At 44.6% G+C, this 14571-nt stretch overlaps 1 protein-coding gene across 7 annotated transcripts in view; it reads right to left on the bottom strand.

The window, feature by feature from the left end:
* BRD4 (bromodomain containing 4) overlaps nucleotides 1-14038 on the bottom strand; it is an 81722-nt gene extending 67684 nt beyond the window's left edge. For 5 of the 7 annotated variants that reach the window (XR_004314296.1, XM_032465402.1, XM_032465405.1 and 2 more), the window contains exon 1: nucleotides 13806-14038. The gene's annotated coding sequence lies outside the window, so the exon portion shown is untranslated. Of the gene's footprint in view, nucleotides 1-13043; nucleotides 13299-13340; nucleotides 13468-13805 lie in introns of those variants that run through there. The other 2 variants (XM_032465403.1, XM_032465404.1) reach the window with 2 other exon arrangements.
* Between the last annotated feature and the right edge of the window lie 533 nt (nucleotides 14039-14571).

Genomic DNA, 14571 nt, shown 5'->3' with positions numbered 1-14571 from the left:
CACAGATTCCTCAACTCCGAAATGGAGATCCCCAACTCTCACAGGGCTGGTCTAAGAGTCAAATAAGATGCAACAAAAGTGCTCAATAAACATTATTAATCATAATATTAACTAGAGTGAATGTCATGATTTAGTATTAACTTTTAAAATATTCACATTTCATGAGCCTGCAAGCCATGAAACATGTAAAACCAAATAGGCCGTGAGATCTGGTCTGCAGCGCACTAGACAGGCTTTTGTCTACCTTGCTCAACTGACTGACTTCAGGCGGACCAACCACTGGCACCTTCTAGAGACACCGCTCAGCCTTTGACCTCTGCTTGAACCTTCGTTCATATTCTCCGCAAGCAAAGATAATGAGCCAAATGGGCCAGCCCTGCCCCCGAAGCTCGGCTCACAAAACGGGGGGGGGGGGGGGGGAAGGTCAGATAAAGCAAATTCCAAAGAGGGGAGAGGGACTGTCTAGGCTATAAAAATAGAAAGTCAGAGACTAGAGACAGAACGTGATCTTTTCTAGATAACTGGAGTTCACTCCAGGATGAACAGTTTTTGAAGAAAAAGACCTTTTCCTGATAAAGGCTAATTCTCCCCTTGAGTTCTTACCCTACACATGCTTGGCTTTCTCAAGCCTGGGATCTTACTAGGATTCCTTTTCCAACCTCCTAGGGAGGGGGAGAGGGGAAACTTGCCTATCTCCATTAAGTCAGGATTCAGTCCCTGCTATCTTCTTACCCTAAATGATGGCCCCAGGCCCCTCCTCATCTTTCTCCCCACAGCCCAAGGAGACCTCTCCCACCCTCGTGACAATGCCCAAAGCCCCCAAGTCTGGCCTAGACCCAGCCCTGCATTCCAGAACCAAACAACCACTTGCCCTCAGGGCAATGTCAACTCTTAAACATCTTAACATCTTAAAGTACCACAGGACTAAAGTGAGCTTAACTTCTCTAAAATCTGTCAAAGCCTTCTAGCTACCCTCAAGACCTTATCTGCCATTTGGGGGTAGTGCTAACATGCTAGATAACCCCAAAACCAAACATTTCCATCACTGCAGAAAGTTTCACCAGACACCACTGTTTTATAAATTGGGTAGGGTACTGTAAAGTAAGAATGATCCAAACTGGACCCTGAAAGATGGAGGAAGTGCAGACGACGCTAAGAATCAAGACATGATTTGGGACAGCAGTCTGTCACAGAAGCTAGGAGCCCACAGTACCACAGGATGGGAGTTTGGATTTTATCCTATATGCAATGGAGTTTTAGAGCAACAGAATTATGCTGCAATAAGTGTGTTATATTTTTATCATGTACTGTCCAACTAGTTTACTAGTCAAGTTCTGCATGGAGCATCTTTAACCACTTCTACCAAGTTCTCTTGAGTGGATTTTTATCACAGCTACTCAAATCCAAACTCTTATCCAATGAGATCATTTGTTATTTTACAACGTCAAAGAAAAGTTTTGAAAGTAAAATGAAAACTTATTCCTTCAGGGCACTTGTTAAACGAGTTACCAGCTTTCTAGCACTGGGTCACTGCCCACCACTGGAGATTTGCCTCACTACCCACCTCCTACAGTCATGTTTTAATTGTACATGGCACACTGACATGGGAAATAACCTTTACTCACTACTGAATCCTCACCGCACATGCAGAATAGAGCACAGCACCTGATTACCCAGGAAGTCCCCCCCCCCCAACACTGGCATAATCACCCAATTCAGCATGCTTGCTTCAGGCAGGAGATTCCCTTTAAATGAATCCCTAAGTGGGAAATAAACACCCATGAGCTGGAACTCAATTCCACCCAAAATAAGCAGTGCTTTGAGATTGAGAGGCTCATTGTAATTCTAACAGATCATCTAGTTCACACCCCTGATTTAACAAGCCTGGGTTAAAGATAATGCTTACTCCAGCTTACTGCTCCCCCAAACTTCCTCTTCTGTACTCACATACTTTCATTGGAGTTATCAAGGAAAAAAATGGAGGTGAAACTAAATCAAGGCATCTTGGTGCTCTAGAGTAAATCTTTTCAAGATGAGGTTTAATTTCACTTGTGTGAATTTCCTCACAAGACTCCTCAGGAGGGTGACACTGCATTTAATGACCATAAGTGTGGATGAAAAGGAGATCTGCTCAGCAAAGTAATGAGCCTCTTCTGACTATTCTCTGCCCTGGCAAGGGCCTCTAAAGGACAAACGTTTACTTGCAGAACTATCCAGGTCTCCATCCAGGCCTCAGCTGTCCTCACAGATGGATCAGCCTAAATGCCAGCTCTTTTCCTATGCTCATAGCTGGAAGGTCTACTCCTTCTCAGACTGCTTGGCTTGCAACTCTCACACAGTACTTCCAAGGTCTACCTTGTGCTCGTTTGTACAATCCCAACCATCTGTACGTGGTGGATTCCTTCCTCCCTCCTTCTGTTGTAGAACAAAGTTCAAGAACGCCTGGGCTCTTCTCTGGAGCCAGGCCCTGCCACTTACGAGCTCCAAGCCCTTGCAACCCTGCCCAAGTGACTGAGCTCTCTGGGTGTCAACTTACTTACCTACAAAATGGGCATGATACCAGTACCCAGTTAGTAAGGTTATTTTCTGAGGACTTAAGGAATACGTAAGGTCTTAGAAACCCAGCACCTGGCACACAGTAATCAAAAATTCACTATAATAGAGTGATCATAAATGGATGTACAATCTCCTAGACTGTTGAAGGGAACACAGTGAAGAAAGAAGTGACCCACAATGCTGCTCCTTACATTAAGGTTGACACAGACAGCAAGCAGGGTGAATCCTATTCAAATTTACCATTTGAGAATAGGCAAGCAGTAAGAAACAGAAAAAAAAGGTCAATTCTGAAAAGGAAGATCTACCCTTTGCTGGGAAGTCTATTCATAGGCAACTATTTGCTAAAAGCCTTGAATCTTTTCACAAAGAGTCAATGGTCAAAGATAAGTAATGCTTCAAGCTTCACAATTTGGGAGGCATGGGGGAAGAGATGAAAGAGCCACAGGCCAGGGTGTACCTAGCTTTTAGAGGCACAAGGGAAGGATGCTGCGCACATGCGTTTCCAGAGCAAAGAGGCCCTTAGATGTCCTGAGAAATGACACTGAGGACAGGCAAGCTAAGCTGCAGGCCTGTCAGCTCCAACATTAGTAATTCAAAACTGCATTCCTGTGATTACAAATATATGAGTTATTATCTTGAAATAGATAAACATGAAGGTGGTGTTATTTCCAGACAACTAATCTGTGAGCTCAACTGTTTCCTGGTGTCAAAAGGAAAACAAATGAAGACACACACACACAACCTTTATTACTTGGCAGCTTTCTGTAACTGAAAGCACTTCAGAACTAAGGAATTTTAAATGATTATAAATGAAAAACTACACATGCATGGTACCAAAACTCTGTAAGCTATCTTGTTTGTCTCTTTTAATTACAGAATAGAAAGGGGTAACTGCTTAAGTAACAAAGCCCTGCCTGTACAATACGACTAATTCAACTGAGCAAAGCAATGGGATTAATTAAAGCCAAAACCAACAGTAAGTAGGGGAAATACCCATTAGCACATACAAGTTTAATTTTCAAACCTTAGAGATTAGGGATGAGCAAAAAGGTTTTTAAATACTGTTAAAAAGAGGACAACAGGTTCAAAATGGAGCCACATATGCTAAGCCCAAAGCCTACAAACCACAACTTAACTACTCTTGGCTCTCCCAGAAATAATCTTAAACCAGTCAATCAGGAATCACCTGGTCAGCACTAGTGAGGTAATCTGTTCTTTGATAGCGTAATTTCCCTGATCTCACTCTCTCTAGTCCATAAAAGTCTTTCATTTGTGCAACTCCTTGGGAGCTCCTTCCTATCTGCTAAAAGGGATACTGTCCCATTCATGAATCACTGAATAAAGCCAGTAAGATTATTTAAAATATACTCAGTTGAATTTTTTTTTAACACTATGCACTATTCTTAGAGGTAATTGTTCTTTCCTGTCCTTTGACAACTCTGCTCCAATTACAGAAGTATGAATTATTCAAGTTTAGGATATTGGACTTCCCATCCCTTCTACCAGACAAGGGTTTGGGGAAGGAGAGTGGCATCATGCATACCACCTGTGTAGCATGTTCATATTCCTAAGCATAAGCATCTAATGCTGAAGAATGATACCTTCCCATCCCACAAGGTCTGTTTCCCTCAGTCTGCAGGTTCAAGTGCCTGTACGGAATAAAGGTGCTGCAACAGAGAGCAGGCACTAAGCCACATAAGGGACCACAGCCATAAATCTTTCTAAGTCTACCCACATCCAACACCACCAAATGATCAGGCTGGCTAGCAGCCCATTGGATTCTTCTGCAGCAAAGGCTCCAGGCTAACACCAAATCCTGGAAACAGTTTTATGAACAGAGGAAGCAGTTTCAGTGAAGAGCCCAAAACAAAAACCTTCCTTCATTTGTAGCTGCTGCAACAGGCCCATTCTGGCACACTGACATTCCTCATCCCCAAGAAAGAGAACAAGCTGAAAAAGAGGGGTGCACGGGGGCCCAGGGCAGACCTGTACCAGAGCTGTCACAGAGAACTTGACAGCTCTATAAAAACCTCTAGAGGATTTTCACAAAGACAAACCAAAATGGGTGCTCCACATTATTCCTAGTAATAACTTTGTAAATGTCTGCAAAAGCAACATGCATGCAAAAAGGAAAGCCTTCAAAACCATCAGGAGCCTTTTAATTAACATAATAATTTCCCATTCTCAAAGTAAAATCCAGCAAATACATTTTAATGTATGTTCCTTGGATGGGCTTTAGGGCTCTAAAAACTGCCCCTCCCCCAAACAGGTCAATGTTCGTGCATAGAATATGCATTTTTCTGGAGCAATGTCACTTTCTCAAAGGGGCCTCCAACCTCCCCTAAAATTAAGAACTGATGCTCTAGTAAGAAGCAGCGCTTGGCTTCATCCTTGGCCTCTGGACCCCTCAATTATTCTGAGCCCCTTAAAGAACTGAATAAATCCAACAGCGAGCGAGAACTGTAGGAAAATGATTACTCTAGCAGTGCTTAACACTTGTTTTTGATTATGGAAATCTGAGTAGGCTTTCTGTAATACTAGAGGAATGCCAAGCAGCAGACTTTACAAGAACTTAAGTACAGAAACAGCCTAACAAATGGCAAAATTACAAATGTAGTTTTTGTGTGGACAAAGATGAATCCAGTGTACTGAAATGTTCTCCATTACAATTTCATTCATGCAAGCACTGACTGATGTTTACCTACCTGGTCTCCTACCCGAGTCTTCCCCTGAGCTTCCTCCTTGGTCTAAACCTTGGTCTTCCTGAGGGCTGTTTTTCTGGCCAACCTGGGCTCTATCACTGGTGGCGAGGGTTCTCTTGCCCACCCAAGAGACTACTGAGACTTGGCCTGACTTCTCCCAGAGCCCCCACAGCAACTTCCTCTGTACTTGGTACCTGGTAAGATAAACCATGTCTTTCACTTAATCCTCTACCAAGGATTTGGAATATACACACTCTTAACCATCTTCACCCTATCCTTTTTCTTGAGTAACTCATTCTAAACTTTTTTCAGCTAATTCTGGTTTATGACCTAGTATGGAAAATTAGCTTCTCTTTCAGCCATCCAAAATTTCTTGCTTCAAGTTAGGGGGTACACTCTACTTCTACTGTAAAACACAGACTGTTTAACAAAATTATCCCATCTAGCATGACTCATAATGATGAGCAAGATGTTGCTGGGGCTACCACTTGAGCAAAGCAAGTGGAAGGCAGAGACAGGATAAATGTGCCATGTTTGAGGCGAGGTGGTTCAGCATTCCTACTCTACATATGGTCAGGAACAGGCAATGATCCAAGCCAGAGTCTTCAGTCGTCAGAGCACTACCGAGGAAGGCTCACTCTTGACCTTCAGGCCAGGATATCAGAGACAGAGAACAAGCTCTGATGTCTCTGTATGAGCCCCTGGGATCGACTCCAGACTCCTCACATCAACCAACAAATTCCCTCTCATTTTAACCAGTCTTATGTGTATTATTTATACCAGAGAGACCTAGCCAATATAGCTATTTTCTAAAAGAACCGACATCTTGATTAAAAAGGTAGGAAGACAGTATTTGATAATAAAAGACAAGTAGTCCCCTCACCTCAACACACCTCTTTATATACTTGTTTTGCTTGTTGCAAACTGACAACCTTCACCACTACATGGTGAACTTTCTCACCATTCCTCAACTTCTCCATCTCACTCTACCCTCTGAAGAGCTTCCAGCAAGCAGGGTACAAGGAAGAAACTGAAGATCAATGCAGTTCACTTACTACTAGAAAGCATATCCTGGACAGTCGCCCTTGGGCAAGTGATGGAGAAACAGACTGCAAAATGACCACTTGCCGCCAAATCAAGGTATCCACAGTTACCACCGAGTATCTAAAGCAAGGTTATTTCACACCACTCTGACATGATTCACAGTAAGAAACACATTTTGTCATGTACACAATAATACATAAAAATTACAAAAGGTTTTATAAATTACCCTTGAATGTGTGACACCCTTTGACATTCCCTTTGTCTCCTCTCTTAAACAATGATTGCCATCTACTAAACTCATTTCATTACCCAGAGTTTGAAAAATACATATATAAAATAAAAGTTACTTTCTCTTAAAATTCAGATTGTGGTCAAAGATCTCTGGAGTCCAAACCTATTATCCCATTTTACGTACGAGAAACTGAGGCTTGAAAGTGTATTTGACTGGTCCAAGGAAAGTACACAGCAGGTGTGGTGTGTCCCTGCGGCTCAGTTCCTTTCTTCCCTCCTTCGTGCGTGTGTGCGCGTACACACACACACACACTGCACTGGCAGGTTCCATACTCCATGCATACTCCATGCAGTCCTCCTGTTTCAACCCTCACAATAACAATCTGCTCACCTGCAATTTATGTTTCCTCAAACATAGTGGAAAATGTTTTAAGTGCAAAATCCCCCAATTTATCTCACTCTTTTCCTTTCCTTTTACACAAAACAATCTCAAAGGCCAATTCACCCATTGGTATGTATAGGTTATTGTCTGGGGGAGGACAACTGGAGACATTAGCCACACACAAGGACACAGAAATTACTAATTTCTGTTTCTAGAAATTGCATAACACCAAGTCCAACATCTCTCCCTGGCACTTCTTCCACATTGTGCCAGTGTCTCTTGGCATAACAGCAATTAGGAACAAATAAAGAGTTTCAGCCTTAAGTGGACACCAAGACAAGAGAGATGACCAGAGGCAAAGTGAGGCCTGGACAGTTTTTCTCAAAGCCCTTTAGGCAGAGTAAAAGCAGCACACCTCCCCCAACCCAAATACAATACAGGTCAGGCTCCCCTACTCTCCCCCAATCTGAATACAATACATAAGCCAACACCCCCACCTTGTCTACCAAGTCAATGCTTAAGCATACAGATCCCATTTTACAAATAAGGAAACTGAGGTTTAGAAAGGTTATGTAACTTGCCTGAAGTCAAGGCCAGAAGGGGGCAGGGCTGGGACTGAACCTCGACAGTGGACTCCACAGTTCTCCCTTTCCAGCACACAGCTCCACCCAAGCCCGACCAACTCTTCCAGCCACAGCCCAAAGACCTGGAACTTCCTACAGAGAGCAGAACAGGCCAAAACTTGTCAAGGAAAAGGGCACAGAACAGCTTATACCTAGGGTGAACTTAAAAAAGCCTTTATTTGTTAAGTATGTCACAGATTTTAAAAAATGGCTTCTTCATTCAATCACTTAATTTGTGATTAAATGCTCAGGTTTGACCAATCTGAAAAAAAGATACTCTTCAACTGAGTTTAACACAAACAAAAGGCATTCCACAGGGAACTGGATCCTGACATTACCCTAGTAAATGGTGACCAGCATCAACTGGTTCTTCTGGTCAACAGGCCCAAAGTCCACTAGCAGGAATTCAGCCTCCCAGCCAGGAATTCCACTTTCCTGGCCTGTCATCCAGCTGCCCGCCTCCCTTCCAAGGAGACCCTGACCTGTAATACAAACCTTCCTGGAGACCAGAATCCTTTCACCAAGTCCAGATGTCAACAAAATTCAAATTAGAGCCAAAGGAGGCAAGGAAGATATGGAGAGATGCTGTGCCTGTGTTCCAGAAAAACTTCCTCTACCAGTAACTTCTGGTGACCAATGTCTTTGTTCAGATAACCAGATTTTAATGAAATGATTAAATTACATTTGAGGCCTGAGGATAAACTGGACCACCTTCCCCTGTTGGATCTTTTCTCCAAACTCTGCAGGCAATATCCCAAGGTGGGTGCTCCCAGAGCTTCCTGAATTTCCATTAATTTTTATCATCATTTTTAATCTCGTATCAGATAAACACAAATCTTCATTTTAAAAACCCTATCTTCACTTTAAATTAACTCCTCCATTGATCTCTACTCACAGCTCACATGAAGGAAGGCACAACATAGAGGGGGATCTGAAAGCCACCTGGCTTATCTTGGTATCACCTAGTGATACCTGGTAACATGGTTTTGGGGCATGTCAGCTGGTACACCTTCCTAGCCCTCAGCTGCTCTACTTTAATACCTGACTACCTCTTCCAACTTTTACTCTTCACTAGGGGCAGTGACAGCAATTAAGTACCTAACTTTGGGAGGGCACAGCCTCATTTTACCCTCAAATGAAAGATGACAAGTGAAGTTGAGGGAAGGCTGAGTGACAGGCTGAAGGTCACACTGTGCCACAATGATGGCATCAGTCTTTTGAAGCAAGTCAGTAAAAACGAGATGGGACTAGATGCCAAAAGGCAGTTCAAGCCCTCCCAGGTCACCCTCCCTAGAGCATTCAGATAACACTGGGCTTCTATCACAGGGTCAGGAATTCTGAGACTTGATTTCAGGAAACAAAGTCCAACTCTGGGCAGGAGAGAGCAGAAAGGTCAAAGACCAAAATCTTCAAGACATTTCCGCTTAGAAGACTTCAGAATACACTCAAGACCGCATTTGGTTTTTACACAATTGCTACTTGTAAGGCAAAAAAATGTTAAAAACCTCACCCTTACAAGCCAAGACACTGACAAGCTTTGACTGGAGGAAGGGAAATGCATGGAACTTTTCTAGAAAACTAATTTGCATCAATTTTTCAAAAATGCACAGCCTTTGTTCTAGTGATTGTTTCTAGATACAAAAAAAAGAGAAAACTTGAAAATCATGTCCAGAAACAGCAGAATTAAATTATGGTACATTCATGATAGAATTTTAGGTAACCATTTAAAACAGAGCATTTGGAAATGTTCACAGTGTAGTATTTTTTGAAAACTTAAGCACACAATCCAGTTTTGTTACTCATACAGAAAAATAATGGCATAAAAATGGGATTAAGAAATACTAATTTTTAAAGCTTAACATCTTTTTAACACTCTGTATTTTCCAAATTTCAAAAAATGACCATGCACTACTTTGATCCAAAGAAAAAACCCCTCATAATCTCTTTTTCAAATGATACGAAACAACCAGTGCTATTCCCCCTTTAGGGTTCAGTCAAGAACAGAACAGATGGTTGCTCTGCCCTAACTTTGACACTGGATCCACTCTCCATCTATTTCTTTAGAATGGAATATATCCCATGATTTATGCTAGGACATGTGGATGCAGTTTAATCAAGTTTAATCAGTGGTAGCCTGTCTGGACTGAAAAAAAAAGTGTCTTTACAATTGCCCTTTACAACAACAGTACAAGTTTAGGGTGCATGTTCCAGATTTTCTGCGTCTCACCAGTATTTCAAATTGTTCTCTAAGAATGTACAATTTAAAAAAACAGCTAGGGATCAAACCATGCAGGCTGCACTGCATGTCAACATGCTAACATCCTTGCACTTACATTTCCTCATTCTTTTAAATGGCTACACCTCATTCCATCAAGCTTTTTAAAAACTCTCTGTGAAAGTACTAGCAAAAAACCCAATGCAATTAAAGTTATTGCACATCCACAAAAAGTTAGGTACCACGGCCTAGCAATTCCTAGTTACCCACCCAAGAGAAATACAAAATGTCCACACAAAAATCTGTACATGAATGTTCATAGGAGCACCATTCACAACAACCAAAAAAGTGGAAACAACCCAAACGTTCATCAACGGAATGACGGATAAATATAATGTGACATATCTATCCATATAATGGACTATCATTCAGTCATAAAAGAAGTACTGACTGATTCACGCTACAACACAAACCTTGAAAACATCATACCAGATTAAAGAAGCCAGACACCAAAGGTTATATATTGCATGATTCCTGAAATATTCAGAATAGGCAAATTTATAGGGACAGAGCAGATCAGTGGTTGCCAGGAGTTGATGGGATGGAGAGTGACTACTAATGAATAGGGGTTTCTTTTTGGAGGGATGAAAATGTTCTAAAATTGGTTGTGGTGGTGGCTGCACAACTCTGAGTACACTAAAAACCACTGAATTGTACGCTTTAAATTGGTGAACTGTATCATCTGTGAATTATATCTCAATAAAGCTGCTATAAAAAGACTAAAAACAATAAAAGTATAATGCTCAAATCACGCATGTTATATTCAATAAATGTTTGAGGGGATGAATACAAATACATATACCATAAAAAGCCACTGTGCAAATATCTTTGTCTTCCCTTGTACACAGTAGAAGCTCAGGAACTAACTGTTGAGATAGACTGGCCAATGACACACACATGAATAAAAAGAAAGGGCTCAATGTTTAAAAAAAATTGTTTTTACTGACAAAATGAGATTCACATTAAGAAATGCTACCCATACTTGTTTATTACCCACTTCATCTCCCTCTTAAAACACTTTTCCCAGGTCAGGACTGAACCACAGCCCACATTTCAAACTGCTAAGTGGGTAACTTACAGCAGACAGTGCACAGAAGCAACTGTACGCCATGCTGGTTCGATTATTAATAAGTTCACTGCAATTTCTAGGGACCTTAACGTTCTCTTAGTTAAAAATCACATTCCTTTTAAGTCACTACTGACCAGTTTGTCTACTGATAATATTTTATTAATTTAAGAGGACTTGTTTGCATTTGGAATTATGGGCATGCCAACTTCTTGCTCAATTATCTCCCCAATTTATTCACTCAAGGAATATTTTAGCTGCTCTTCTAGGTGCTGAGGACACAATAGAGAATAAAAATAGGCAAAGCCAAGCAAATAAAACTCTGCCCCCATGAAGTTTACATTTTAGTTAAAAAATAATTTTAAAAAATTCATTTTTTTTTACAAACTCATGTCTTACGTATTAAATAAAATGTCAGTACCAGCAAAGAATCCCCACAACTTTCATCTTACAAACATTCACTCTTTTCTAAACACTAAAAAATTTACGAAGATTTATGAAACGGCAGCAGTTTTCAATAACAAGCTTTTCTTTTTTTTATAAATTTGCCAGAAACATAAATACAAACATGGCTACAAGTTTATTCAAAATCAGAATTTGAAACTTCACATCCACACAATCGTGACTGACAGCAGGCTGTCAGAGCATATTTAACAGCCAGGGTCTTCAAATCATTGAGATACAAATGGGTTTTGCTTAAAGTTTAAAAAAAAAAAAAAAAAGTAAAACTCCAATCTTCTCCTAGAATTCATAAATCTCAAGTCATTCAATAACCTGAATTGTGTAACATTAAAATATTGCATCCTCTCCACCTCCAAAAGCAAAAGTGCAATTTAGTACAAAGATCACAACAACTGACTCAAAAGGGTAACTTTTGGAAACAAAGTCTAAATTCCTTTAAACAATTCAATAACTTAGTGGAAATTTTACAAAGTGGCCAATGATTCTCTTAAGTTAGGGAAGATAGCCATATAGGCACCTCAGAACAGTCAACCGATCTTTAAAATGCAGCCACTTTCACGTTCTTTCATCTACAGACTAAATTATTCAGCTTCAGCAATTAGGCTGGGGCTGAATTCTAGCAAGATTCACACAGGTGAGCTCACGTCCTTCAGGGTAAGACCAACTAAAACCATCTTAAAAGACATTCACTCCATAGCTTAAGCCCTTAGAAACTGTTTCCTACCAAGGTTAAGATATATAGTGAATAACACGGAAGCAATGCATTGTTTCAGATCACGCTTTTCCTTTTCGGGAAAAGGGAGAGGTTTATCCTCCTCAGGTTGAAGATTCTGAGAAGGGGTTGATTATCTACAACGTCTTGGTTCAAAGATAAACCCCAGCCAAATTAAACCATAATGAATGTATTATACATTGGCAAGATCATAAAACAGACTGTGCCAACCAAAAACTTCTTGAAATTGGAAACACATTCATAAATCCTGTTGAGTATCCCTTTCTTTACAACCTCCAAGGACTAAACTCCAAGGACTAACAATTTAAGGAACCTGACAACCCCATTCATAAAAATCTCCCAACCATTATTACAGTACCAAAGACTTATGGGCTTAGAGGTACCTTTAGACTTCGTTTTCTGTAAACACCAACAGGTAGAGCTCTCTCGAAGGTAAGCAAAGACATTTCAATTCTCATTAGGTAGAGGCTCCAAGAGATCACTTTTTGCATCCAACACACAGACAAAAATGAACCCAAGGACCAAGACCATTAACCCCATCAGGCTGCACAAAACATTAAATGGGTAAACAAGCAAATAAAAACAACACTTCAAAAAACAATGCGTGGCGTTGAGTAAATGGGAGGTTAGCCACTCAGCAAAAGCACATGACTCATCCACGGGCCTGAAAAGAAGTATTTATACTGTCCACTATACCAAAGTGGGATTTCCCATCTTCATCCAAGGCTAGGCCTTGGGGGTATCTCAGTCCCGGCGAAGTTGTGCTGTTTCCGTTTGGAGAGGGGGAATCATTTTATTTCGCTGAATCACAACTCCTCCACATCCCCACCCAAAACCACCACCACTGCACAAGACTGCAAATAGACCAGGCCGTGGCAAGGACGCCTGCGAGCACCGACCGAGCAAAACAAAGCGCCCAGTGAGGGGCTGCCAGGCTGGGAGTGGGTGGGTAAAGGGGGCCAGGCTCACCCCTCTGAGCACCGCTCCCGCCCTCAAGGGTCTGTCTCCAGGCAGGTGTGCAGCTGCAGCCTCCTCCCTCCACTTGGGGGTCAGCCTCGTCCTCCGCAGAGCTCCAGGGACAGCCCGAAAGATGAGGAAATCAGGGCGGGGGTGCGCTGCCCCGGCCCGGGCAAGAGGACCCAGGAGCCAGGGGAAGAGCGCGCAGGGCCCGTCCCACGAGAGCGCCCAGGCCGGGGCCGAGCTGGCTCCGGGGACCGCGGCCCGGGGCAACGGCGCCCGCGACCACCAAGCCGGGCCCGGACTTACCCGGGCCGGGCGCGCCGCGGGCTCCGCAGCGGCCGCTTCCTCCTCCTCCTCCTCCTCACTTGACAAAATGGCGGCGACAGGAAGTGCCGGGCGCCTCGGCCCGCCCCCCGCCCGCCCCCGGCCACCCGCCCTGCCGCTGAGCCCGCGCCCCCCGCCCGCGCCCCTGCCCTGCCGACCGACCGGAGACAGGGGACGACGGCGCCAACTGCGGGGCGCCCGCAAGCCGTCCTGCCGCCCCGACGCCAACAGCGCAGGAGGCCCGGGCCCGGCGCGAGTGGCGCGGGGACGCGGGAGGCCCGCAGGCCTGAGCCCGCGTCGCCCCGGCCTCCCCGCCCCCGCGCCGCGCCGATGGCGTAGCTGCTGGCGCACCGGCCCCATTACGCAATGCAGGTTACGCGGGCCGCGCCGCGAGTTCCCGCCAGCTGCCCCGAGCCGCCCGCCGCTCCGAAGGGCACTGGTCCTCACCTGAGACTCTAGGCCGCACGCCGCCCCCGCCGGCCGCCTGCCGCCGCCGCCGCCCCCTCCTCTTCGGGCTGCCTGCGCGGCGTCGGGGCCCACCCGCCGCGCCCGCCGCTCCGCAGCAGCTCACAGGCTCCGCTCTCCCGCGGGCACTGCCAGCAACTGCCGCCACCGCAGCCACCGCTTCGGTTCCTCGGCTGCGGGAGAGCAGAACAAACAGCCCTGCTGCTGCTGCTGCCGCCGCCGCCGCCGCCGCCGCCAGCGCCCTGACGTCACCGCGCACGCTGCGTGCGCGGCCACGCGCCGCCGCCGCCGCCCGGCGTGCGCGCCCCGAGACGGTTCTTCTGCGCGAGCGAGCTTAAGACGGCTGGCGGCGAAGAGGTCAGTGGAGAAAGCCAGCGCTCGCGGCCTTCGGGAAGGTAAGAACCCCTCAGACCAAGAGGGCTGAGGAGAGTTACTGCAGAGAGAGGAGACCCCGCAGACCGAGGGAGGGGATGCCTTGGACTGAGGGAGGGGACCCGATAGACCGAGGAGAGGATGCCTTGGACTGAGAGAGGACCCCGCAGACCGAGGAAGGGGATGCCTTGGACTGAGAGGGGGCCCCCGCAGACTGAGGGAGGAGACCCCGCAAACCAAGGGACCCGACGGAGGGGAAACTGAAGGTTGAGCCTGAGGGAAAAGATCTGAAGGCAGAGGGAGACGTCCAAAAATTTAGACCCTCAAAGAGAGGGAGGACAGTGAGGCGAGGGCCCATAGACTGACGGCAGAGGCC

The sequence above is a fragment of the Camelus ferus genome, chromosome 22, assembly GCF_009834535.1.
Source record: "Camelus ferus isolate YT-003-E chromosome 22, BCGSAC_Cfer_1.0, whole genome shotgun sequence".
NCBI lineage: Eukaryota > Metazoa > Chordata > Mammalia > Artiodactyla > Camelidae > Camelus > Camelus ferus.
This window is presented reverse-complemented; position numbering and strand designations above follow the sequence as displayed.